Genomic DNA, 26,686 nt, shown 5'->3' on the forward strand with positions numbered 1-26,686 from the left:
TTATGTATATATGTGCGTGCGTGCGTGCGTGCGTGCGTGCGTGCGTGCGTGCGTGCGTGCGTGCGTGCGTGCGTGCGTGCGTGCGTGCGTGCGTGCGTGCGTGCGTGCGTGCGTGCGTGCGTGCGTGCGTGCGTGCGTGCGTGCGTGCGTGCGTGCGTGCGTGCGTGCGTGCGTGCGTGCGTGCGTGCGTGCGTGCGTGCGTGCGTGCGTGCGTGCGTGCGTGCGTGCGTGCGTGCGTGCGTGCGTGCGTGCGTGCGTGCGTGCGTGCGTGCGTGCGTGCGTGCGTGCGTGCGTGTGTGTGTGTGTTGTGTGTACAGGTCTTCATTCTAAAATATTTTAAATTTTATTACATAACTGTTGTTAACTATTAATCTCCACTAATGTCAAAGAATGAACATTTAAATACGAAAATATATTTTTGTTGGTTTTATTATGCTGTTTTTGTTATGAGACATTCTATTCATAATGCATTTTTAATTTTCCCTGTTCTTTTATTTAATTCATAGTGTGATAATAATAATATTATTATATCATAGATTATTGCCTCTTGCTATTCGTCATTTATCATGTCTGACGACAATGACGATAGTTATAATGACAATAATTATCAGCCCAGGAAAAAATATAAAACATGGCAGATGGATGAAAGCATTCCGGTATGTACACAATAAGTGTAAAAAACATTGAACTATAGACATTAGATCTGTTTTTTATAAGCTGAACTAGTACAGCAGTTAATTACAAGAATTACAATTTATTTTATTTTCCTCATAGGTTCCCTTGAGGACAATATCAAGATATTCAAATTTGTCTCATTTAAATATGGATTTCATTGAAGAAAATGCAGAACTCTTGCAAAAATTAAGTTGTGAAAATATTGACATCAGTATTACTAATGACGAAAGAAACGATATTGTGTTAGAAAATTGCGTAATAATATGACAATGGTGATGGCAGTATTACTGGATCAGATGATAAGAATGATCAGAAGATATTTTTTGAACATGACAAACTTTCCACTTATGCTTCGAATAAAAGTTCTGATAGCGATTATATTACTCAGAATTACAGTGTAATAGTGATGATGATGACATTGAACTTGAAGAACAGTCAATGGTTTATGAAAATAGTAAACAAACAACAGATGAGGCGGTTCTATCAATTCTACAATTATACATGAAACATAAATTGACTAAAAACGCTTTGAAAGATATATTAAAAACAGTTTGTGAAATGCTTTCGGTACCTAATAATATGCCTACAACTATTTTTAAATTATTCAAATATATTACAGATCTAGCTCCTCCATGTGCTGTCATAAAACACTATTATTGTAAAAACTGTCAGATATGTTATAATGATAAAGCAGAGCATTCCATCCAAACATTTTGAACGTATCCACTGATTAATGAAAATACTGGTGTTTTTTATGAGCTGAATGTCGTGAATCAGATAAAATATTTGTTTGAACATAGGAATCTATACAGAATTATACAGCAACATGAACCTCGTGATTCTAGTGTAATTACTGACATCACTGATGGCTCAGAATATTTAAGAGTTAATTATTCAGAAGCGCACAAAAGAGGATTATACGATTTAACATTGATACTGAACACAGATGGTCTATATCTGAAAAAAAGTTCCACTGGAAACTGTTGGCCATTAATGTTTACAATTGCTGAGATTCCAAAGAATTTGAGGAATAATTTTGTGATTATTATTGGAATGTGGTATGATAATCATAAGCCTTTCATGAATTCGTTTCTTCAACCCTGCTGCGAAAAATTTAAAACTTGTTTTGATGAAGGTGTCAATTGGATTCATCCAATAAATAAAACAACATAATTCTAAAGTTGTTGTTCCATTAATAGTAGCTGATGCTCCAGCTAGGGCACAAATACAAAACATTTTGAATTTTAATGGGCGCTACGGTTGCAACCTTTGCAAAATAAAAACTCGAAAGTGTAAAATATTACCAAACAAGAAATGTAAGCATATATATCTATTTATTAATGAACAACAGATCATGCTTAGAACTAGCAAGAGAATGAGAATTCAAGGAAAAAAAGTACTAACAAGAGCATTAAATAATATTAGAGGTATAAAAGGAATTCCTATCATTTCGACTCTTCCTCTTATTGATATTAGCACGTGTATGGTACCAGATTTTATGCATTCTGTACTTCTTGGATCAGTAAGGCGATTCACGAATCTTTGGTATAAATCAAATGGAAAATGGTGTGTGAAAAAGTCGTTGAACGATATTGACAAGTTTCTCTTAAAAATTCGGCCTCCTGATACCTTCCGCCGAATGCCAAGATCATTATCTCTCTTGCACTTGTATAAAGCATCCGAGTGGTATGTTTGGCTTTTATTTTACTCTTTACCTACAATGACCGAATATTTACTAGATAAATATGTTCAACATTGGCTTCTACTTTCAAAAGCTATTTATATTCTTCTTGGAGATAATATTTCAAGTGAGGATATCGAAGAAGCTGAAACCTTGCTTAGGCTATTCGTAAGCCTTGTAGAAAGGCTTTATAACGACAGACAATTAACCTACAATGTTCATATGCTATTACATCTTGGACTTTGCGTAAAGAGATGGGGTCCCTTATGGGCTTGGTCGGCCTTTTCTTTTGAAAACTTCAATGGATTTCTTTCACGTATCGTTCATAGTTCTAAGCACATCGGACAAGAATTGATCAATAATATAATAATTACTCAAGGCATTCAAGTACTGAAAAATAAAGCTACAGAACATGTATTATCACCAGAAAGTATTCAAGTATTCAAGATTGTATTATTGGTCCACCTTATTTAAAAATCGTTCTTAACGAAACTGAAATCAGAAGTGAGTTTTTAACATCTGCGGGTACAGTGGATCAAACGATACAAATCGAAGAGAATGATGTTCTTATTTACGGTCGAGCAAGAATTTTTTCTGAAATTTATACATCCGAGAGACATACACTTTTAAAGACAAATAGTTACAACGTTGAATTTAAACTAAAAAATGCTGAATCCAAACAATATGGTTCGATTAGATTATTTTTTACAATGCTGGACAATGTATTTTTCATGTTCCGTCCATTAACGGTAATTCATAAAAATATGTTTCATCATCGAAACACCAAGACAAAAGTAAATCACATCTTACCGATAAAAGAAGAAAATTATTTTTATAATGTTCAAGTAAAAGATATTGATTATATGTATAAATTAGTAAGGGTGGGAAATTACATATGTAAAACATTACATTCGATGAAAACAATTATATAAACCATAATGTATAATATTACAATGTACGAGGGCCATTCAATAAGTAACGAGACAAATTATTATTGCTCAAAAACGGCTGAATTGATCCATATGAAACTTTTAGGACATAAAGTTAGCAACCTTGCGATGACATCTGATCAGCTGTTAAATCATATTTTGTAAACATAACCTCAAATTTACTCAGTTAACGATGGCGAGTCCGCTCGAGAATTGCACCGTGGAAGAACAACGTGCCGTGATCAGATTTTTAGTCGCGGAAGGTGAGAAAGGCAGTAAAATCCACGAAAGAATGTTAAAAGTGTACGGAGAAAATTGTTTGAATCGTTCGAACGTTTACAAATGGGTAGAGCAGTTTCAAAGTGGCCGTACAAAAATTTCTGACGAGCAACGCAGTGGACGACCGGTCGAAGTTGGGACTTCCTCTCTCGAATCTCGTATTGATGCGTTAATTCGGGACAATAGGCGTATCACTGGATTTTACTGCCTTTCTCACTTTCCGCGACTAAAAATCTGATCACGGCACGTTGTTCTTCCACGGTGCAATTCTCGAGCGGACTCGCCATCGTTAACTGAGTAAATTTGAGGTTATGTTTACAAAATATGATTTAACAGCTGATCAGATGTCATCGCAAGGTTGCTAACTTTATTTCCTAAAAGTTTCATATGGATCAATTCAGCCGTTTTTGAGCAATAATAATTTGTCTCGTTACTTATTGAATGGCCCTCGTACTTCTTTTTTATTATTTTTTTCTGAATTGCGTTTTTATCCCAATCCCAATAGATCTATAATAAATAATGCCAATAGCGAAAAATTTTATCTGATTGTATTGATTTTCATGCCATATTTTAAAATGTTAGAAAATTATTTCTTTGAAAATTTTTATTTTACATCAAAAGCTAAATATATATTTGAAGAGATTCAAATTTTTAAAACAAAATCTGTTGTTAGGATTTAAAAAATAAAAAATTTTTATCCGCAATTTTATTTAATACATTAGAAATTAAACAAGGCAGCACGTATTAATATATATGATCAATCGATTTAAAATTTTACTCATTTTTTCGTTATATTTTGGTACCGATATAGGGATTAGGAAAAAAAATATTTCGAAAATTATTTTTCGCATCTTCATAACGGAAGTCTGGTCAGATCTTAGCGGATTTAATGTGATCTGACATTATCAGATAAGATCTAACGAGATCTGATTTCATCAGTTAACCAAATATTGCAGGTAAAAATCATTAGATCTGACGAGATCAAAATATGTCTAGTTTGGTCTGATCAGATTTGGTGAGATCTGATGTGTAATATTTGCTCATACCTCATAATATCTTATGTGACCAAATAATGTCAGATTAGATTGAAAAAGATCCGATTGGATTTGCGATTTAATATCGAACGGCAACAATGATTAGATTTTGTGAGATCGGACAAAAGTTTAGCATTTCTGGCTGAATCTGAATAGATCTGTCCATGCAGATCTGACGTGATAAAATTGTATCTGATCAGATTTGACTCTACCTAAATTTCAGATCTTATTTTATCTAATTTTATCAAATCAGACATAGTCAGATCTCCTCCATTTTTTCCCGGGAAGCAACAAGCCAAATGACCGCAAGGTATAAAAGCATGTGTACGCTCGTTTACAAGACACACAGTACATATGTCTTTTGTACATTCTTCTTTTGATGCAGTTTAATATCATCCTTCAGTTTCTAATCCAAAGAATAAATATGATTTACTTAATTTAAATATAAATGTTCATCTTCCAGTACTTTCTATATATTTTATTTTTATTAGAAAAAGAAAATGTTAATATTAAGTATATGAATATTTGTCGAAGTTAACAAATCTTATTTTATTTTAATTCTGCATTAGTAGAATGTTGTGAAATAATTACCTTGCTGCTGTTACGTCCTAACCTGGAGGGAAAAGGGCGTAATCAGGTATACGGACGGACGCAACAATAAAAGTATGAATTTGTGGTGTTTGCTCGCTGGTCGGTATGAGAGGAGGCGACCGCGCGAGCCGAACGATTTCCCTTGGCTGAGAACAGGTCAACGATCGTAAGGATCGATATTACGCTGTTAAAGGCCTCAACCAATCGTTCGTGGTTCCCTTTTCTGGTCAAGAGAATTAACTCCTTTTACCAAGGGCGGAACCTCGTGCAATTTTCAAAAGGAGAGGTGTTTGAGAGAGAGAGAGAGAGGTGATTGTGAAAATTAGACTTACTACTTGGATGTCTTCGAAATGTATTTAGATCTCCAATTCTAAAGTCCAGGTGTAGTCGGCCTTGAGGTGTACTTGATCCTCCTGGGGTCAGTTAGTGGTATCCGCACTGGGTCGATCGGAGATTGATTGCAGCTGAGGGGGATGAGAGTGAAGGGCCACGGCCGATGAGCGTTATATCCTTCGCGCCGGGAAAACTGATCGGAGGCGTTGCACAGATCCTCGTATTCGTAGTCAAAATAATTTCTTTGAACACCGATGTATTCTGAATTGTCTTCCGTAACCGGTCTCGTGTACTGGAGAAGTAATTGGCGCGCACGGTATTTTACTCCCCCACGTCGCGTCTTAGATTTGGGCATGAAGGATAATGTTGTCAATCCGAAAATTCCAGGCTAAAAGCGTGCGGTGGTCCGCACCACGATTAGCGGGGATACAGAAACCAAGTACAACGTGCGGTGGTCCGCACCGGAGCAAATAGTTCTGAGTGCTGATTCAGAGAGATAACTGGGTGGTTGGGTGTTAGGTAGGGTGTAGGTTGTACACGAGAAAAGAGATCGAATAGTTTTAACAGACACTTTACTGAATCTATTTTGTTACAAACACTTACAGTCACTTGTAACACACAGTGACTTACAGTCACTTTAAAATGTTACGAATTATTTCTAAGTCCCAATATTCAAACTGTTTGGGTAATACTCAAAGTCTCTCTCTACTAACTGGCTGACTCTCTAACTAAAAACTCCGCTGACTCTCTAACTAAAAACTCTCTGACTCTTGCTGGGTCCCTTCCTTTTATACTCAGATTTTTTGGTTTTGGAAGGGAGGTATTCCTTAAGATTTTGGATCCTTGAGGAAATCTTAGGGTGGAGGAAAGTAATAAAGATAGATTTTCAATAGGAAATCGAACTTAAGGATAGGCGGGAATAAGGCGAGGTACCTGGTGGTAGTATTTAGTGTAGACGCTATAAAATTTTATCGGTGCGGACGTGATCATCGCCGGAAACTCAAAGGACAATTTATCTTATCGGAAATTTCGATATGTGTCTGAAATAATCTTAGTGAGTTTTATGGTTTTATTTTTATTTGTAAAGGCCAAATTTCCATTAGGGATCTCTTTGAGTTTTACCGACTGATCGTGAGAAAGTTGCGCAAAGAAGAACCGTGTAGGATGTAGGACGTAACACTGCAATTAAATTAAATTCTTATTCTGCGACGTTTCTTTGATGATTCTTTTGATGATATTTTTATTTCTTCCTTTGATACTTTATCTATCCTTTGTAAAATCACCTTTAATTTTGGTAATTTTAAGATATCTTGTTTTTGTGTTCTCTATTAAAGTTTTCTGTTAACAAATATGATACAATAGTAATATATTTATTATAATATAATATGATAGCGATATATATTTTTTTTTAATATAAAATCCTGCATAGAAAAATTTGGATATATATATCCAAATTTTTCTATGTAGGATCTGAAATTTGTATTACTGTAATTGCAAAATTTATTTTTAATATAAACAAATATATACATCTTAGATGTACAAAAAAGATTGTATTATAATTTGTGTTTGTAAGGGAATATAAATAATGATATGTTTAATATGAATATATATACAATAACTTATTATATATCCGTTATCAATTTTGATGTATAAAAACATTAATTTTATAAAATCAATAACAGTCAAATACTAAATCCAAAAGAAAAACAAAATTGTTATCCAGTAGAATTGTTATAAATTTATATAATATATGTTATGTTATTCAGTTGTAAAAGTAATAAAAACAAATTTAATGGTGTATATTATTTCATTTTATTCAAACCATTGTATTTCACTTTTTTTTAAAGTATGATGCTTGCAAATGTAATATTAAAATTTACATGTTTACCTTTATCAGTGTTTAACACATTTTGTCTTCTTTTGTGATATTTTATACGTGAATGATTCATTTCCTCATAATTTAATGTTTGTAATGGTGTTTTCCTTTTTGTATTAATTTTTGTGTCATCTTCTATATTATGCAGTGTATTTGATTTTGTTTCTAAATACACATGATCATATTCTTCATCAAATGTTGAATCAGGTATGTTATCTTTTGTAAAAATATAATTTTTATATTAAATTTAAATATATATCCATACAATCAAGATATTTAACATTTTTATTTCATATATATTAAATATTTTAAGAATATAATATCTTTACAAGATAAAGTTTTTTTTTGTATATATTTATTTAATGAATTTAAGTCAGAGGGTAGTACTTTTCCACTTTGTGAAAGCTTCAAATATCAAATTTTATTCATTACTAATAATAGACATACCATTAGAAAGTAATTTATCCTTCATCATATTTTCATATTTGTCGTTGAAGAAACGTAAAAAATTGTTGAGATCCAACCTAAAAAGAATAAAAAAATACTTTTACTATGTATTACATATGTAGAAATAAAAAAGAAACATATAAAAATATTAAATTTACAATATAAATGCAGGATGCCGAAAATGGAAATTAATATCTTTATTTCATGTTCAGTCGCAAATGAATCATTATTAGTCGTTTTTAATGAAAATTATTTGAAAAAAATTGAAAATATTGATATTCATTTTTAAATAATCTTTACGAAAAATCAATCTAAAAGTAATCTTATAAATAGAATCACACATTTATCTGTTCTTTTAGATACATCAATTTTTCTTGTAATTATCTGATGTAAAAAAATGTAAGATTACGTAAATTGTTATTTTTTAAATAGCTGTTTTTTTCAAAGCTTTTATTTAAAAAATGATAAGAATTAATAGATATAAATAGTACACAATAGGTTTTCAAAAATATACTGCTTATATACAAAAAAGTAATTGAAAAAATTACAATAAATTAAATTTTTTATAAATAAAGCTATTCTGTGTGCTTTTATAAGTCGACTTTCTTCTCATTTAAAAAATCTATATTATATCGATTCTCAAAAGTCTCGAATCTCGATGCGGATTATTTTTTGTTGTCAAGTCAATTTCATATCTGACAGCTCTTGATTATCGCGTCAATTTATGAATTGTTAAAATTAAAGTCTGTTTTAGTCTTTGCATAATACATTATATAATGTATAATCAATTCGCTATTAATGTGTTATGCAAAGATTAAAAATTGCGAAAGAAAACGTCGATGAAAGATTATGTGTTATAGAATTTTATATAAACTAACCTGCCTGTTGCAAAATAGTTTTGCATTTTCAATATTTTATTATCTCGGTTTCTGTTTTTAATAGTTGTATAATGCCCAGTAGTTTCGGTTGTTTTTAAACGTTTCAGTTTTATTTCTTTGTCAGTTATTAATATTTGCAGATTATCTGTAAGCATATTATTTTTTCAAAGTTTACTTTATATATAAAATGGAAAAAAATATTAATGAGAATATTACCTAAGAAACTCCAGACGTTTTCATGAAATTTACTGAATTTTCTTCCTGCTATGTTATGGAAAGTTTCTGTTATATTATTTGTCCTTACAGGACAATCATAAACGCTGATTTTTTGTGGTAACCAAGTTTTGCGTACATATGTTAAAAAATCATTAACAGCAGGATATTCATGAGAAATTTGATTGACTTCAAATTGTATAAAGGAAAGTGCTTCCTCAAAACAATCAGAAGGAACCAATGCCATACTCATAGTCATTGATAAAATGTTTCTTGGTGCATCCATTAAGCCTAATCGCCGCCAATGACGCAAAAGTGCCTGTAAGTGAATATTTATGTATTATTAATAACTGGTTTATGTAAATAATATAGAATAAACATAAAAAATAAATTATGTAAAATTATAATGCACACTTGATTATAGTGAAACCAACACCCATGTGCTGCTGCTGCTGGAAATTGTTCATTTATCACTTTCATGCTGTCTCATAGTCGCTCATTATAAATTTTACATTATGTTGAAGCATTGGCACTAACTCTAGAATTTTGTTCCAAATAGCTCTGTACATATTACTAGAACGATTTTCACACAGGATAAAGATCATAGCAATACTCTGCAAAATAAACAAATTACAGTATTTTTATTATAATTAAACAATGAATAAGAGTATGAGATAAAGCATCAATTGATATTGTTCAAATCATGATTTTATTGTTTTTTAAAGAAAAAACATATTTAAAAGGCTTATAGATTTATTATAAAGAATAAGAGGAATCATATACTTTTGTATAATTTATAACTTCATAATATACATATAAAATAAATATTAAATTATATTTTTTAAACTTGACATTTTTTATGTCTATATTATAAAAGAATGAAATTAGTATTTGTTAATAAAATAAATTAACTTATATTACAACTTTTTCATACTATCTTTTTTTATGATTTATTGAGTAATATTATTCATATGCAATATTTTAACTAGTGATAATTCATGTTATAATATATTTTTATTACTTACTACATTCATATATCGAGTATGTAGTGTATACATTTGATTTATTAATGGTACACGTGGAACAATCTGCAAAGTTAACATTATTTAAATGTATTACTTTTAACCTCTTAAATAGTAGACTCGTGTGTATTAATAATGATACTCGGTGTAAACTGTGAGGATGACGAGTCAGTAGTTGGATATTCTTTTGTAATAATTAATTTGTTAAAACTTTATGATTATCCATACATGACTTTTATATACAACTAATTTTATTGCATTGATAATGGTCGCGTACTTGACCGAAACATCTACAGTTTTTAACATCAAAAATTTAATAAATGAACATTAAGAGTTTTAACAAATTAATTATTACAAAAGAACATCCAATTCTGTTCGTCATCCTCACAGTTTATACCGAGTATCGTTATATATTATTTTTATTGTATACATATACATATACATATACATATACATATACATATATAGAAACAATATACTGTGTGTGTATTATAAGATATACAAACTTACATTAAATGTGCCATAGACATAAAGTTCTGTTGATTTTTGTAATTCTTGCAATAGCTCATTACTTGTAAATATTAATGCTTTTTTTCCATCGCTGCAAGTTACATTTCTTTTGTAAAATTTTTCAAGAGGTTGGTAAGTTGATAAATTTGTAGCAGGAGTCTCCATATCTTTTGGTAAAGTTGGGCGAAGTTTGATTCTTTCACGGTACAATGTAGTTTTCAATGTTGCATATGATAACGTTGTGGCTGCTTCAGGATATCTATATTACAAACAAATATCTGTATTACAACAAATATAAGTTACAAGCAACAATAATAAATTCTTATATTAATTACAGAATTAAAATTGATATCTCAAGAAAGAGTGTATGTAATATCTATGATTCATGTTTTAACAAATCTATGATTCATATTTAAAGTCAAATGAAAGCGTACAAAATTCAGAAATAAATTGAACAAGTAGGTAGTATAGACATTATATGATATGTACAATATTTCTTCAAATGTTCTCTAATTTGTTCTCATTAACTAGTATTTGTGAGAAATGATCTTATTTAGAGCAAAATTATTTGTAAACAAATTATTCGTTTTTCTGCAAAAAATTCGTATATTTGATCCTTAATTTTATTTAATTTTGTTTAACTTCTTTGTAGAATATACACATATATTTATATAAAACATAAAATGTCATTATTTAATCGTACTAAATTTACCAAAAAAAGAAACAATAGCAGAAAACATTGCACAAATAACAATCAATAAAATCATTATATTAATCAATTCTTAAAAACTTCTGTTTCCTACTTTAATATGTAAATAAAAACTGTCAATCTCCATGACTATTCAATAAAACAATAAAAAATGAATATTATAATCATCTTTGTAGTATTTATAATATTAATGTAATGAAATTAAAAAATTTACATTAGAAATCAACAAATAAATCATTTATACTATATATTTTATAAAAATATTTTAAATTGTAAGAAGCCAATAGAAAATAGATATACTGTATTTAAAACTTTAAGCTCATAAAAATATGTTGAGCATTTGAAAAAAAAACTTAGGTTTGTTAAAACATGAATTGAATGAAAGTAACCATACATAGGGTGTTCGTCCAATTATTTGGACAAATATCTCATAACTGATTGAAGTAACGAAAATAAAGGAAATATGGTTTTTAGTCCCCAATAAAATGTACATAAAATTTTTTTTAACTTGTGACCTTTTTGAGTTTTAAAGGTCACCATTGTTTTTTTAAGTTGAATCATCATAATTTTCTTATATAAATCGATTTCTCATCACATTCTGTATAAAAAGTTATAACGGTATAATAGAAAAAAAACATAGTTTACAAGACATTTTATATCTTAGTTTGATCTATTTTGTCATAAAATACAAAATATCTAAAAAAAACATTTAATTTTCGAGAAGCTTAATACTTTTATGCACTAAATAATGAGACAAATCAATTGGTGCAAAAAATACAGTTGCTTTAAAAAAAATATGTAATTTGCAACATGCAGTTGCATACTTTTTTTAAAAACTGTTTCTTTTTACACAATTAATTGATTCCTCATTATTCTGTGCATAAAGGTATTAAGATAAGATTACCGAAAATTAAATATTTTTCGAGATATTTTATATTTTATAAAAAATATGTCAAACTAAGATATAAAATATCTCGTAAATTATTCATTTTTTGTTCATTACAACCGCATTCTTATAATTTTTTACACAGAATGTGATAAATGGATTTATATAAAAAAAATTAATTTATATAAAAAAAATTGGTGGTTTAATTTAAAAAAACAATTACGCACGCACGCACGCACGCACGCACGCACGCACGCACGCACGCACGCACGCACGCACGCACGCACGCACGCACGCACGCACGCACGCACGCACGCACGCACGCACGCACGCACGCACGCACGCACGCACGCACGCACGCACGCACGCACGCACGCACGCACGCACGCACGCACGCACGCACGCACGCACGCACGCACGCACGCACGCACGCACGCACGCACGCACGCACGCACGCACGCACGCACGCACGCACGCACGCACGCACGCACGCACGCACGCACGCACGCACGCACGCACGCACGCACACGCACACGCACACACACACACACACACGCGACACACACACACGCACACACACACCCTTGTAAAGAATACACAAATAAAATTATAAAACACATGCGAATAAGAGTTAAGTTTTGTATCCTAATTATAAATTCAATCAAATTAAAATGTTAAGTCTTTAGTAAATTAAACTTTTGTTTTTTTTCATTTAACCACACCCTCCTCGTTCGTCACTCCCTCACCCCCCTCTCAAATTGCGCACAAAGGTTCCGTCCCGGGTAAAAGGGATTCAATTCCTTGACCCAAAAAGGGAACTACGAGCGGTTGACCTGTCGACGGAGTAAAAACGACTCTTTCAGTCGCTGACCCGTCGCAAATTCTAAACGTGCCGCTCGGCTCGTGCGGTCAGGCCCGTTTACGTTGATCGCCAAGCCCAACGAAAAAATTCTACATCTATCAGGACGTAACAATAAATAAAAGATTTTAATAAAAGAATTTTAATTAATAGTTAAGTAGACATATTTGTGTGTGGGTGTGTGTCTGGGTAACCGAACGCCCTAGTGGAGGCGCGCTGGAATGACTGGTTTTTATTGTGTGCCGACGAATAAACGCACTAAGGGAGGCGCGCAAACGTTTGCACTATCTCTTTAACTATTAATTAATTATAAATAATGTTATTGTTAAATATAGAATGTAGTAAACAATGATCTGACTAATAATGCCTTTTTAATTTATTATGCTCTATTGTATTGTTTCCTTAATAGTAGTAGCGCGTATGTGTCAGCGCATTTATGTAATTGTTTAAACAATTTAATGATATAAGTTTAGTTTATTAAATAAAAGATAATCACAGTCCACTTGTTATTTATGTGTAAAAAGTTGCGAATAAATATATATAATTGCTCGTAGTTTGCGTGTTAACTCAAATTGTTCATTAAATAAATAATATAATCTTGTATAGTTATTGAATTTAAGTTTAGTTGTGATAGCGAAATAATTGTTTAAGCACCGTTAATTGTTATTGTTATAATTGATTGCGTCACTTTTTATAATAAATGTGATGATAATAATAATATGGTTAATAATTATTATTTAATCCACTTACCTTTGTTGCAGTAACGTGTCCTATTACTGTTGAAGAAGTCCTGGTTGATCCAATTGTTAAGTTGTCGTCTGTGTCGTCTATTATTGAATGTTGTCAATTGTTGCTGAATGTTGATGGAAGATTGTTCGTGTAAATATTGTAAGAAAAAGAATGAAAAGTTGCACTAAATAACTATAATTGTTCATTGAACACTAAGAAATAATACTGGAATTGACATTGGATCTAATACAATAATTAAATAAACGTTAGTATAACTAATTGTAGCGCATGACTGGTTCGGACCGACTGAAGTATATGGCAGAATGTACTGAGTTGACTGCGCGTGGTGTGAACTGAAACTGTGTAAAGGCTGAGGGCCGACTGAGGTTGAGACACTGTGGTTGAAATCTGACTGAGGTGTTGCGCGAGATGGACTGAGGTACCGGGCTGGCTGGGAGCCGCCTTATATACCCGTAGTTGCTATCCCCACTACTCGGACATGCGAGGTGGAGACAGACATCGTACGATCGATCACGCGATGTTTACATTCTTTTCTTTAGTGACCTTTATGTAACTACTGCGCAGTATTTTTATTTACGTCGCGTTACAGGTCGTTTCAAGTATCTATAAAGCGCTTCAAAAGTATATAAGTATAAAATTAGTTAATATGACAATAGTTAACAATTTTTATAGTATCATACAATTCGTATTGTTGCTATTATTTAACTTATTCTAAAGGTAGAGATATTTATTATATTAATATTTACCATATGTAATTTACTTTAAATAACGAATTAATCAATAAATGAATTAAAAATTAATACAAATAATTGTTTAAATTTTCCGTATATACTGTTATGGTTTTTAGAGAGTCTACGTATGGAGGCGTCAAGTGAAGGTGCCATACGTAACACAACTATTAGATGATTAAATGTTAATCGAATAAGATGTAGAAAATTAAACTCGTAAAGAGATTGAAGCACTTGATGATCAATCGACAGATATATTTTGTGAATCTTTAATAGATAATTACTATCTACACTGTAGATTCCACAGATATGAACTTAACAAAGTTGAGTGAAAGATTACGCTGAATAAAATGTTTCTTGTATTGAATAATAACTGTGTTGTTTAATAATAACTATATTAAAAGTAATATTTTATTAGTTTTATATCGAAACATGTAAAATAATAAGATTGTTAATTGAATAAAAATTATATTCAGTAAATTATAAAAAGAAATTAAAAGTGCAAATTTTTAATAAAAGACACAATTGTAAATTAAATTAATTTAATTTTACATAATATTATAATACATATTTAATATAATAATATAATGAATAAATATTTGCTAAATTGAATAAAAAAAAGTATAATAGGCAGAAATCAAACCTGGGTCGACGACGTGATAGTTTGGGGCTTAGTGCGCGAACTACGCGCTTTTCTTGACAATCGATCTAACGCGATTGGTATATAAGGAACTCTATAAACTTTAAACCGGTTTTTCTCGAAAACGACTGAGCGTTGCGCCCTATCCCTTTGCTCAAGTACTCTTCTAGTAGAGTACTATAACATTTATAAATTTTTTCAAAATCGGTGATTCGAAGTCCGCGCCCTCCCTTTGTTAATGAGTTAATTAATGTAACGTTTTCTCATTGGTGTCAATTACACAACGAATTATGTAAAAATTTAACAGGAAATGACATATTATGTAAAAGTAAATTTACATTAACTAGAGATATAATTGTCATTCATTTAATATCAATTCAAAACGGACATCAACAAAAACAGATAAGTTTATTTTGCGTGCTGTCCCAACAACTAAAATAATTATTATTGGACAATTGTACAAAGTAATGAGTGCTATATTTCATCATGGACTATGTATCGAAAAAGGTCATTACACAAGTATATGTAAAGAAGGAATGTCTAGCACTTGGATTGAAACTGACGATACACAGATTAGAAAAAGACAATGGCCTAGAGACGCTAAAGATATCTGTATCATTTTCTTACAGACAATTGATGAGTAATTGTTGGTATTATTTCAGTATTTGACCGTGCCTCTTGGTAATAAGTGGTAAGAAGAATTGTCATATAGTGCAATATTCTATTAAAATATGTCGAAAGTGATGACAAAAGTCTTTTTAATATAGTATATATTAAAAAAGGTCGTTATACATAGTACATATATGGGTACATATATAGGTACATAGTACATATATAGGTACATATATGTAGAGAAGGAAATGATTGGACTTAAGCTGTTGATGCTTGAATTAGAAAAACGCAATGGTCTAGAAACGATGTGACATTTATATCATTTTGTATTTTCGTAACATAATTAATCAAAGAGGACCGTCATATCCTGCATACTGAACATACAACGGGGGTGGTGGTGGGCCCTCTTTAGCAAAATTTAATTGACATTTAATTATTTTAGCTTTTATATATACCGGGTGTTTTAGACCACCCGTACACCCCATTTAAAAACGAGAGAAGTGGTTATTTTAAAAAATGTTTCAGACAAAAGTTGTTGGTGATCAAGTAATGCATTACATGGGTATATGCGATTGATCTTGAATGGCGTTGTGAAGGTCATGCCAAGGTCGACTTGAATTTTTTTAATGAGAATCCTTACTTTTTATTTCATATTCTTGTAGCTGACGTCAAGGCGTTTTCGAAACACTGGTTACAAATCCTTTTTAGTTGAGATCTTCCTGAGTTATGAGACTTCAAAATTTAAGAGGATGCTGGAGTGGCAGCCGAACTCCGACGCGAAAGCGCCATCATTTCGATGGTACTAAAAATGAAATGACATTATCGGTGTAGTCTACGCCGCGTAGGTTCGTGTGTACGCATTTGTTTGTAGTGGTAACTCGTTACACTGATGTGGTCTGTGTACGTGTGATCGGATAGTTTGTAAACAAACGATGCTTGCGCTTGTTTCCTCGACTGAAATTTCGTCGCAAGGCTGCAATATAATGTACGAGATGACATAGGCGTATACAAGGTGTCAAATAAATATGAACTAAATATGACAAAATAATAAATGAAAAATATACATATAATACTATATATATGTAGGGGGACTGATCTCGATTAGTCATGGCAATATTCTATTTATTTGTTTATTTGTATTGCGCGCCTTGAATCGCGTTGGGAACCGTCCTTGCCTCCTCACTCTAGTACCTACGGGACCCTGCGAGGTGGCGAATGAGTTAGTTCAGTTAGTAGTAGTAGTTAGTGAGATATAGTCGTAAGACACGCGCTATTAATATCCTTTTTATATAATATAAAATTGTTTTCTACTGAAATAATCCTACATAAATTGGGGGCTCAGCCGCGATGTAACCAGACCTCTCGCAGAGAGCCGCGTGCTTGAAGACAATTACGACGATTACGACGATTTACGACGATTACAACGATTTAAGACGGTTACGACGACTTACGACGAATACGACGCTTCGCGACGATTAACGACGCTGTGGCTAAAAAGATAGAAAGAAGCTGGTTGTGCCTAAAACGACGAGGTACGACGCCAGGAACTACGAGGTACGCCAGGAACGACGAGGTACAACGCCAGGAACGACGAGATACGACGTCAGGAACAACGAGGTACGACGCCAGAAACGACAAAAACGCCGGTTGATCTACGTTACGCCGAAAGGTTACGAAAGACATATAACCGACATATTTGCAAAAAGACGTGTGCGCGAGTGCAAGCATTAGCCATTGTTTAGCGATAACAAGACAGGACGACGATCGCTTATACACGACATGAACTATAATCAAGAAGTAATGGAAACGCTTGGACAAATCAAGCCAGTGGCTGACAAAATAAGAACATCGCCACGCCTAGCTATATACGCGCTTTATCGGCTCGTGTTCGAAAAGGATGGTGACCGCACCAGCCGTAAACAGTTGCGTAATTTCCGCGGCTTTGACTTTGACGATGCATCGGATAGATTCCGAACAAAACTTGAGTATTCCGCTGCTTTTTCGATAGGTGATTTGACGTCCATGTGCAATATTCTGGGCTTGGATTACGCCGGTACCAAGGAAGAGTTGCGACAGAAAATTATACGGGCGCTAATGGACATTCAATCGTTAACATTACAAGAGGACGACGATGATGCTGAAGCCGAAGATGAATTTGACGAACCAGAAGCACCAGAAGAGCCGCAACAACGACAACAAGTAAGAGTCGAGCGAATTGGTAACGTAGGCAGTCTACGAACGAACGATGATCTTTCTTCGCTTAGCGGCAATGATTCCGAGGGCAGTGACCAAAACATACCGAGACATAGAGGGCAAAATAGCTCAAGGATCACTTTTAACTTTAAAGATGTACAAAAGTTAGTGTTCGCCCGCAAGTCTCTCAAGGGTGTTGCTAAAGTATTTGTTCGTGGGCTGAGTATCACGCAGTCCTGGGAAAAATTGAAAGCTGCGTTAAAAGAGGAATTCAGTCGCAAAGTGAGTAGTGCCGATATACACCGGAAACTGGCCAAAAGGAAATTAAAGAAAGATGAGAATCTCCAAGAATATTATCTGGCCATGAGGGAATTGGCTTCTCAAGGAAATATCGATGTCGAGTCAGTTATCCAGTACATTGTCGATGGTATCCCGGAGAATAGCAGCAAAGTAGTGTTGTACGGGGCTCGAGACTATAACGAATTTAGAGCTCGCCTGCGTACGTACGAAAGAATACAGGAACGAGGTGCCATCAGCAGCAGAAGCAATCAAAAGAAGGAATTAGCAGGTAAGCCAGCCAAGGACGACGTTAAACCGACAAAGGATGACCAAAAGAAGCAGACGAGGGCGACAGATCGTTGTTATAACTGCGGCGAGAGTGGACATAAAGCGAACATGTGTAAATTTAAGAACCAAGGGAAAAAATGTTTTAAGTGCAATAGCTTTGGTCATGAGTCTAAGAATTGTCCGCATAAAGGCGATTCAAAAAATACGCAGGTAACAACTAACGTTCTTCTAAAATCTGTCAATGTAAGCCGAATGTTTAAAGAAATTGTGATTGAAGGCAGAAGTTTCTATGCACTATTAGACACAGGTAGTCATCTCTCTTTGATGCGCGAGGATATTTTTATGTCTATTAATGCCTCAAGGCTGTGTGAGTCAAAAGTGCTTTTGACCGGTATTGCTCAAGGTCAAGTTAAGACGCTCGGACATTTTCAAACGACAATCGTAGTAGATAGTTTTAATTTTCCGTTAACATTTCATGTGATTCCTTCAAAAGCCTTGGACGTTGCTATAATTTTAGGTACTGATTTTATTAACCAGGCTGAAGTAATAATTGATCAGAATGGTATTACAATTAATAAACCTAGCGCTTTAGTTTTCCTTTCACAGATCAAGTTGCAGCCAGAAAAGAATGAAACGATTTACACGGATTTGATGATTGACAAGGAATCTAGAAGCACTGTGGAAAACATGATGCTGACGTATAAGCCCAATAAGGTTAAGACGACCAATATTGAATTAAGTGTAATGTTGAAAGATGAGACGCCTATTTATCAAACTCCACGACGATTACCGCCGAAAGAAAGAGACATCGTTGAAAAGCAGGTGAATGATTGGATAAACGAAGGAATTGTTGAGCCATGTTCATCCGAATATGCAAGCCCCGTGGTAGTTGCTAAAAAGAAAGATGGTTCACCGCGACTTTGCATTGATTATAGAAGATTAAATAAAGTAATGATCAAAGACAAATATCCGTTACCAGTAATTGAGGACCAAATCGACCGATTAGCAGAAGCTCGTGTATTCAGTACAATTGATCTTAGGAATGGATTTTTTCATGTGAACGTAGCAGAGCAAAGTCGCAAATATACTGCTTTTGTTACCCATCGAGGCCAATATCAGTTCTTAAAAGTACCCTTTGGTTTGTGTAATTCACCACCTGTTTTTCAAAGACACATAAATCATGTTTATCGACCTTTGGTCAATGACGGTATTCTGTTGATTTATCTAGACGATTTGATTATAATTGCGCCTAATATCAAAGAAGGTACTATACGCTTACAGAAAGTACTCCAAGTCGCAAGTGATTACGGATTAGATATAAATAAAAGTAAATGTCAGCTGTTGCAATTAAGAATAGAATATCTCGGACATATCATAGAAAATGGAGAGGTACATCCGTCTCCTAGTAAAGTGCAAGCTGTTTTGAATTTCCCTGAACCACGTTCATTGAAGGATGTCCAAAGTTTTCTCGGACTCTCGGGCTATTTTAGAAAATTTATTGAGTCTTATGCAATTAAAGCAAGACCTTTGAGTGACATGCTAAGAAAAGAAAATACATTTCAGTTTGGCTTTAAAGAAAGGGAGTCTTTCGAACAATTAAAATCGGATTTAAGTCACAGCCCGGTATTGAAGATCTTCAATCAGAAATTCGACACAGAGCTGCACACTGACGCGTGTAAAGACGGTTTCGGAGCAATTTTATTGCAAAGAAGTCCTGATGATGATAAATTGCATCCCGTATATTACATGAGTCGTAAGACGTCAGAAACAGAGTCTAAGTATACCAGTTATGAGCTTGAAATTTTAGCCGTGATAAGAGCTTTAGAGAAATTTCGCCACTACTTATTGGGCATGAAATTTAAAACATCACGGACTGCGTAGCTTTTAAACAGACTATGAATAAAGTTAAGTTATCCGCTAAAGTTGCAAGATGGGCTTTGTTAATTGAAGAATTTGACGCAATCGTTGAGCATAGAGCTGGTTCTAGAATGAAACATGTAGATACTCTTAGTCGTTATCCGATTATGGCCATCAGTAAAGAGGACAGCATTGTAACTAGAGTTACAAATGTACAAAAAAATGATCCAGAGTTACGAGCTATTATGGAAATATTGAAGCAAAAGAATTACGATGATTACTTTTTGCGTAATGACGTATTGTATAAGTACAAAGACGGCCGCGAATTGCTTGTTATACCACAAGACATGCAAAACGAAATTATCCAGATGGCTCATAGCAAAGGTCATTTTTCAGTAAAGCGTACAGAGGAAATTATTAAACAGGAATTTTATATTTCTATGTTAACGAAGAAGATTGAAAATGTAATCACCAATTGCGTATCTTGTATTTTAGGTAATAAGAAAGCGGGTAAACAGGAAGATTTTCTGAACCCATTGGTTAAGAGCGATGTCCCGTTGTATACTTATCACTTAGATCATCTGGGACCATTAGATTCAACTAATAAGAATTATAATCATATTTTAGCTGTTATTGATAGTTTCACCAAATTTATCTGGTTGTATCCGACTAAGTCGACGACGTCCAAAGAAGTAATTGCGAAATTACAACTACAGAGTCAGGTTTTTGGTAATCCATCTAGCATTATCACTGATAGAGGTACTGCATTCTCTTCTTCAGAATTTCAAGATTATTGTAAAGATGAGGGAATTAAACATTCAATGATTACCACCGGTCTACCACGAGCGAATGGTCAGATTGAAAGAGTTAACAGAACTATTATTCCAGTCTTAACAAAATTATCAATGAATGATCCTACCAAGTGGTATAAACACGTATCTAGAGTTCAACAAACATTAAATACTACTTATCAGAGAAGCATTGGTATGACTCCGTTCGAGTTACTAATTGGAGTTAAAATGAAACAAAAAGACGATTTAGCAGTTAAAGATGCCCTCGAAAGAGAATTCCAGTCGCATTTCGAGCAGGATCGTAACCAACTGAGACTTCAAGCTAAGAATCAGATTCTAAAAGTACAAAACGAAAATCGTAAGACCTACAATTTAAGAAGACGTGAACCGACTAAGTACAAAATTAGCGATTTAGTTGCGATTAAGAGAGTACAGATGGGACCTGGCAAAAAACTTTGTGCCAAATATCTTGGTCCTTATAAGGTTGTAAGGGTTAAATCTAACAACTCTTATGATGTGAAACGCGAAATGCCTGGGGAAGGACCCATGAAAACCAGCACATGTGCCGAGTACATGAAGCCATGGGCTAACGTATTGTAATTACTTGGGCCAAATGATTATTCAGGACGGCCGAGTGTAGGGGGACTGATCTCGATTAGTCATGGCAATATTCTATTTATTTGTTTATTTGTATTGCGCGCCTTGAATCGCGTTGGGAACCGTCCTTGCCTCCCCACTCTAGTACCTACGGGACCCTGCGAGGTGGCGAATGAGTTAGTTCAGTTAGTAGTAGTAGTTAGTGAGATATAGTCGTAAGACACGCGCTATTAATATCCTTTTTATATAATATAAAATTGTTTTCTACTGAAATAATCCTACATATATCACTGAAGAAAAATGTCATACTTTTCTTATTTTTATCCTTATGTAGTAAATTCAAAATAACTAATTAATCAATTAATTAATATATACATATACACCCAAATAATACAAACACATTTTATAAACATTCTATAAATTTGTTGAAAATATTAGAATATTCTTTTAATGTACTAAAAGATGTTCTTTAAAGTTCTTCATAAAACGTTCAAATGAGACCAATTTTAATATTCCAGATAGATTGAAAAAATATTCTTTATTATATTTCAGGAATATTCAGAGAAGATGCTTAATACCATGTAAAGAACATTCACTAAATATTCTATTAAATTATTTTTAGTATTCTAAATATTTATGCAATTACATTGATATAAAAAAAAGATTTAATCAACTTTACCAATATTAAATGTTAAACAAATTTTTATTGTTTTAATTTTTTATTCCCATGTTTTAAAAATAAAAATTAATATTTTTAACAAAATAATTACATCTGTAAAATTGCACACATTCTTACAATAAAATATATAATTCTAAGCATGCTGTGGTTCCTCTTTTAATGTTTCTATAAAAAGTCGCTTTACTACGTTTCATATTATTTTTAAAAAAATTTTCGAAGATAGACTCAAAAAGCCAGAAGTCTTGCTTGGCTTTTTAAAACGAGAAATTATTTGTTATAAGAGAGTACTTTTAAGGTTACGTTAGGATTAGGTTAAAGAATTTATTATTCTAAGCAACCATTTTTACTAAAAAAACTCTTAAAATCTAAACTTACCTTTGGATTAATTAAATCTTTGTATTAATTATAATTGCGGCTTGAATTGTACAGACTAATCAAGACTAACTGCGTAACTATTAATGCACGTGCTGATCGGAAGTGGAACGGAAATGAAATTGACAGAAGTTGAATCTTGATCTATTTTCTGCTATGCATTCTGAACGTCATTTATATGTACATCTTCAGTACATTTGAATATTCAGTAAACATTTATGGAATATGTAAACAATATGTTCCTATTGCTGATTTTAACATATTCTGGGCAGGTTTATAGAATATTCTTTATGAACAAGGATATTCTACAGACATATATAAAAGATTTCTTCGAGAATATTCTCATAAAAATATATTTGATGCAACATAAAATATTCATACAATATTGTGTGTTATCTGGAACGTATAGTAGATTACTAATTTAAAAAATACATATTTCTTAAAATCTGCCAGCTCACGAATAAATCGTCTTTCGCTCTTTTTTTCTAAATTGTCAGCTGACGTTAGATCGCCTCTGGCTTTTCTATTTCTACATCGTCAGCACACGTTAGATCGCCTCTGGCTTGTCTTATTCTTTATTGTAAGATACTTTTATTACGTCATGTGCTTTATGTATATACATTGTGACGTGAACTAGCCTCGGAATCACGCCAGATCCGAGGGAGCACGCCAATGAAAGTCGGTAGCCCGCGGTACTCCACGTTCTTTGGGAGCTAGGTGACTTACGCGGCGTCGGCGAAAAACGCACGACTCGGTAACTCGCGGTATCGGCAAATAATGCTCGATTCAGTAACTCGTGGTACTTCACGTAATTCGGGAGCTAGGTAATTCACGCGGTATCGGCAATAACGGCACGATTCGATAACTCGCGGTACTCCACAAAATTCGGGAGCCAGGTAACTCACGCGATATCGGTAACCGGAAATAAGCGCCAGGTGCGTGTAATCGCACCGCGGCACAGTGGGGCCAAACGACATTTCGTGTTTCAAAAAAGGCTACAGTCTCGAAATGTTAACCGATTTCGATGCTTTTTTTTTTAAATGAAAGCTAACAAAATTTGCAATAACTTTGTGGAGGTAGATTTTTGTTTTTTGTTTTTTTTTATTATTAAATTACACATAAAACAATTAAATTTGTAAAATATAATGACTGAACAGCAAGTAACTCTTCAACAGTAAATATTTTCTGTAACTTAACATCGGGCACTGATATAGTTGAAATTAAACATTCAAATCCTGATTTAGGAACCATAAAGTTTGACCTAACTTCACAAAATGTTACCTTAACAAATAAAATTGATATGATAAAAATAATATAAAATTTTAATAAATTAGTAAATTAGTGAATTAATTAAAAGTAACACTAAATTATTATTATAAATTCGTAACGAATGGAAGCATTTTCCAATTCCAATAGATGCGGAAGCTCAAAACTTGTTGCTTGACGAACAATAGTTATTTAATAAGTACGAATTTATAATAATAATTTAGTGTTACTTTTAATTAATTCACTAATTTACTAATTTATTAAAATTTTATATTATTTTTATCATATCAATTTTATTTGTTAAGGTAACATTTTGTGAAGTTAGGTCAAACTTTATGGTTCCTAAATCAGGATTTGAATGTTTAATTTCAACTATATCAGTGCCCGATGTTAAGTTACAGAAAATATTTACTGTTGAAGAGTTACTTGCTGTTCAGTCATTATATTTTACAAATTTAATTGTTTTATGTGTAATTTAATAATAAAAAAAAACAAAAAATAAAAATCTACCTCCACAAAGTTATTGCAAATTTTGTTAGCTTTCATTTAAAAAAAAAAGCATCGAAATCGGTTAACATTTCGAGACTGTAGCCTTTTTTGAAACACGAAATGTCGTTTGGCCCCACTGTGCGCGGTAGCGGTAACTTAGATAATTCTTATAATATGTCCGATCCCCGCTCAGTATATGGCAGAGGGGCGTAATTCCCCAGATAGCACAGGATATTCTGAGGATATCCATTATTGATCCAGAATGTGCATAGAATATACGGGATATAATATACATGTCCATGAACAAACATAAAAATATATCCATAAAATGGACATACTGTAGACATCCATAATATGTCCATAGATATGATATAATATACAAATGAAGGACATACACGTATATTCATATATGAATGTTATGCGTATATTAATTTATATACATTAATGGATATTCAGAAAAATATTTTTTATCTACATCCACTGAACATACATACATGGATCTGCCAAATATATTTACCGGGAAACATTGTATGTATATTGTATGTATATACTGCCACGTACATTTTGAAATATTCATAAATGTACTTTTCATGTACATCCGCTGAACATATGTATATGGATCTGTTAAATATATTTACCGGCGAACGTTGTATATATATCGTATGTACATACTATCACGTATTGGCATATATTAAACTTGCATTTTGTTACTAAATTATTGTAAAAAAATTTATTTTTTTATTGACAATGGCATTAATCTATATATATATAGTTATTAATTTAACATAATACTTTTTATGAATATAAAATTTTTTTTTGCCAAAAAAACATTTTTTAATAATTTACTTTATTGTAAAATTTGTAAATTCAAAACAAATGCGGGAAAAAAAGTTGCGAGAAGTAGGCCTTGAACACTAGGCCGAGATCACTAAAGCCCCTTGCAGAATGCCAGGCAACAGACAATAGGAATAGGGAATAATGTAGGAAAGAAAAAAGGAAGAAATAGCTTTTCTCTCTTTTTCTTCTATGTTATTTCCTATTCCTATTGCCTGTTGCCTGGCATTGTATAAGGGCCTTAATATTCTAGCGATTCGATTAGAAAAGTCATCTGCTATTGAAACGGCGAGCGTAACGGGGACGTACGCGGACGCGGCGACGGCAGACGACAGCGACTCTCGTTTGTTGAGCGTCGCTATGGTGGGGGCTATTTCCCTCATGTTGCGCATGTTGTTCGACCTTGCATCACTGGTTCTAGCGACAAAATTTGTTTATGCCTGTCTCGTCGTTGCCGCTGCCTGCTGCCTATTTAACCTAAAGTAATCTGGAATCGAGAACGAAGCATCCAAAAGCATCGACAAAGTGGAAGTGAAAGTAGACAAGTCGAAAAAAAGTTTTCTATTTGAATAAAGTAAGTAAATTGAACTTCTATTATGCCCATTCGCCTTTTTGATATTTTTTTTTATATTTCTCTCTAAATTTTAATCTTTTGTTTTTTGATAAAATACTTATTTTGAATTTTAGTACATATCGCAGTAAAAGTGAAGAAAGTTAGAAAAATGCACTTTTAATCGTAGCATACTCAGCAAATATTAATAATAATATAATATTAATGTTATAATATCCCACTCAACAATATAATTGCGATGTAATATGCTCTATTACGTATATAACAGTTACATTAATGAGTAGGACATTAAAACACTTGTAAGGTTATGTTACTCTTATACTTTGTATTTGCTGGGTAGCAGGCAGTTTATGTGAAAATTTATCAGAGCATAATGATTAAAAGCATGCACAATTTATTTTTAATACAAGAAGAGCAAGATTTTCATTAATTAATTTGAAAATTTCACTGATTCAAATTAAGAAAGGAACAAATGTTGCAGCGGTATGTATTAAAAAAGTTCTAACAAATGTTTATATTTCTCCTTTTTCAGTTGAAGATTATTAATTGAATTTATCTGTAAGAAATAGTATTTATTGTAAATAATAAATATAATGGAACACACTGAAAAACAAAAGCATAAAAAACGTTTAAGAAAGGCTAATGAACGATTTAAACGATCATTAGCGATAATTAATAATGCTTCTCATTTATGGTAAACGCTGATACACTATCTATGAATAACAATAATTTAAGTAACGCATGCAATTCGACTAAGCAAAATAGTCCGTCGATTAATGCTAGCGATACATTATTACGTGATTCATTACCTTCAAATA

At 32.8% G+C, this 26,686-nt stretch overlaps 1 long non-coding RNA gene across 1 annotated transcript; it reads right to left on the minus strand.

Annotated features, from left to right (window-relative positions):
• Positions 1-8,986: 8,986 nt before the first annotated feature.
• LOC137001094 (uncharacterized) lies at positions 8,987-14,235 on the minus strand. Its single transcript, XR_010891223.1, has 3 exons — positions 13,673-14,235; positions 9,351-10,727; positions 8,987-9,255 (listed from the first exon to the last, which is right to left on the minus strand). It is a non-coding gene; the product is annotated as an uncharacterized lncRNA (long non-coding RNA).
• Between the last annotated feature and the right edge of the window lie 12,451 nt (positions 14,236-26,686).

This window comes from Linepithema humile, chromosome 7 (assembly GCF_040581485.1).
Source record: "Linepithema humile isolate Giens D197 chromosome 7, Lhum_UNIL_v1.0, whole genome shotgun sequence".
NCBI classification, from domain to species: Eukaryota; Metazoa; Arthropoda; class Insecta; order Hymenoptera; family Formicidae; genus Linepithema; species Linepithema humile.